Source organism: Calidris pugnax, unplaced genomic scaffold, assembly GCF_001431845.1.
Source record: "Calidris pugnax isolate Ruff unplaced genomic scaffold, ASM143184v1 scaffold270, whole genome shotgun sequence".
Taxonomy (NCBI): domain Eukaryota; kingdom Metazoa; phylum Chordata; class Aves; order Charadriiformes; family Scolopacidae; genus Calidris; species Calidris pugnax.
The window spans coordinates 30,643-33,571 of record NW_015091277.1 but is presented as its reverse complement, the minus strand read 5'-3'; the positions used below and the strand labels follow the sequence as shown (position 1 = coordinate 33,571).

The 2,929-nt window shown below is 51.1% G+C and overlaps 1 long non-coding RNA gene across 1 annotated transcript; it reads right to left on the bottom strand.

Annotated features, from left to right (window-relative positions):
- Positions 1-625: 625 nt before the first annotated feature.
- On the bottom strand, positions 626-1,676 carry LOC106898987. Its single transcript, XR_001414000.1, has 3 exons — positions 1,414-1,676; positions 1,238-1,316; positions 626-990 (listed from the first exon to the last, which is right to left on the bottom strand). It is a non-coding gene; the product is annotated as an uncharacterized LOC106898987 (long non-coding RNA).
- Between the last annotated feature and the right edge of the window lie 1,253 nt (positions 1,677-2,929).

Here is a 2,929-nt window from a genome sequence, read left to right as displayed (position 1 = left end):
AGGAGATATTTGTTTTAAACATGAGGTAACGTCTGGGGTGGAAAGGTTATAACAAAGATGCTTCCAGTATTTACACTAGGGAGAACCAGTGGCCACCAGCAAGCTGTGCTGGGCAGCGGTGTCGTAATGAGGAAAGCAAATATTATGTTATATAGGTGTAACGAGCTGCTGCTGCTGCCTTTTTAATGCTGGGAGAGAGAAAAGCCTCCTTAAATAGCTGGAATTCCTCTGACCGGCCCAGGGATGAGAAGAATAATATTTGGGAGAGGAACACACCCCAAATAACAGCGTCTGCCTGCTGGGTGGAAAGCAGAGAGCAGCCGGCATCTCCCAGCCCCAGATGGTTCCCATCAAGATGAATTTTTTTCTTGTTAATGCCCAAACAAGCCCGAGATATATTTTTATTTCAGAGCTGAGTGAAGGAAAAAACACAACTCCGGCATGACCCCCTGTTTTTCTGGCCTCCCTCCCTGCTTGGCCTCTGCTGTGAGCAAGGACAGAAAATTCATTTCATGTTAGAGGCAGGTCCTAGCAGAGACCTGGGACCAAAAATTCCTGGGGTGGTTCTTCCAGCTCTTTTTTGACATGGGAATTTATCCCATTCAAGCTGGAAATGGAGGTCAAAATCTAAAGCCAGGACTGCCTCACTCCATTACTGAACTTAGCCAGAGCAGGGAACCTGAAAGGAGCATTAAACTTTGAGAAGAGCAAAATAAGTCAACCTACATCTCTATGGGGTTTGTGCCCATCATGCATCCTTTTCCTGCTTTTCAGGAGAAGGAGAGAGTGAAGAGAAAGAAGGTCACCTACGAGAAAGTGAATAGGTTAATTTCCAGATAGGACGAAGGGAAGAAGATCTTCCAGATGAAGATCTGACTTCACCATGGTGTAGACAAGCTCCAACCATACCTGTGGAGGGGAAGGTTCCTCCTCATTGTCCCTTGTGAATCTGTCATCATCCTAGGGGCTCATTTTTTCCCCATTTTAGAGCTGAAAGAAAGGAGAGAGGAAATCAAGGCCTTGACAAAAATAACCAGGACACCTTCAGGCTGGCTGTGAGGAGCGTCCCTACAGCCAGCAAGTGCCTGGCAAGAGAGAGGGTGGTTTGGGGATGTATGTAAAGCATCCTCTGGTGCACTCTGTGCTCTTCATCGTGAGACTGGTGATATTTGGGTGTCTGTGGGGATGTCAGCAAGGGTGTCCAGCATGGAGGACCTGTCCATGGTGCAACTCTCACCTTTAAATCTAAATCCAGGGATGAAGTCCTGAGCTAATCCACGTCTGAAGCCACCACATGTGCTTAGGAGCATCTTTAGCTAAAAGAAAAAACAATGATACAAACTGCATCAGTGAAGGGACGGGGAATTGGTTATAATAAAAAAATATCCCAAAAGCCCTGCTTTGTGGACTCACCAGTCATTCTTCCCATGGCCTCCCATCCAACAGCATGTTGGATGGCGTGGTTCCCCAGACTTGGTGTGATGGAGCTCCCAAGAGGCACCTCCTGGCATGTCCCAGGAGAGATCTGTGAGGGCAGTCATGGGTTAGGGATGTGGCACATCTCCCATCTGAAAGGACTGAGGTGGAGACAGGGCTAGGGAATAACCTTTCCTCATGGGATGACACTTCTAGTCCATGGTGGCCCTGCTAGCAGCAACCCTACTATGTGGACACCTGTCCTTGACAGCTTAGTGGGTTTCACAGAATCACAGAATGGTTTGGGTTGGAAGGGACCTTAAAGATCATCTAGTTCTATCACCTCCCACCAGAGCAGGTTGCTCCAAGCCCCCTCCAACCTGGCCTTGAACCCCTCCAGGGATGGGGCAGCCACAGCTTCTCTGGGCAACCTGGGCCAGGCTCTCACCACCCTCACACCAAACAAGTTCTTCCCCACATCTCAGCTCCATCTCCCCTCTTTCAGTTTAAAACTGCTCCTCCTCCTCCTAGGGCTCCCCTCCCTCATCAAGAGTCCCTCCCCATCTTTCCTGGAGCCCCTTGAGGGACTGGAAGGGGCTCCAAGGTCTCCCTGGAGCCTTCTCTTCTCCAGGCTGAACCCCCCCAACTCTCTCAGCCTCTCCTCCCAGCAGAGGGGCTCCAGCCCTCCCAGCATCTCCATGGTGGCCTCCTCTGGCCCCGCTCCAACAGCTCTGTGTCCTTCTTGTGCTGAGAACTGGATGCAGAATTCATGAATAAGAATTTGTGTTCTTCCTGGGACATTTACACTCCCCGACGAGGCTGGGCATCCCTCCCTCCTCTCTGGCACCTCCCTGCAGTGACTCTTCATGTGCAAACACTGACTCATCACAATCTCCCAGCAGCAGTCGTCGGACTTCCCACGCGCTCCAAGACAGGGTGGTGGGAGGAGGAACCATTCCATTCGCCCTCCCTTCTGTCTTGAGGACACGTCAGAGGCTATTGCAGACACATCGGTGGGGTGGGGAAGCCGGGGCAAGCTGGGGCAGTGCAAGGACTCTTCTTCTGGACAGGGATGTACAGAGATAAGGTGATCTGGTCTAGGAGTTGCTGCCCAGCGTGGGAATTGGTTGCCAACCAGTAGCCAACACGCAGTGGGACCTGCTCTCCAGGACATGCTCTTCTGGCTGAAGGGAAAGGCCAGGAGTAGGTGTAGGGAGAAGGATCTGCAAGAGGTGAGGAAGAGGATGGGTAAAGCCAGGGTTGGCGTCTTGCTTTGGGGTCTGTGATGGGTGGTGGCACAGACCTTGTGAAGTTAAGGAGCTCAGCTGCACGCATCACAGATTTCAGCACAGACATCAGGAGATGATTATTCCCTGCAAGGATAAAAATAAGTGGTTTCTGCAGCAAACAGCACCACTGAAAAGGCTGCCAAGCTCTCAAGTCTGTGACCACCCACTGCAAATCCTACTGGAAAGTTACGGAGAAAACCTGCGTTTGCTCGCCAGGGATGAGC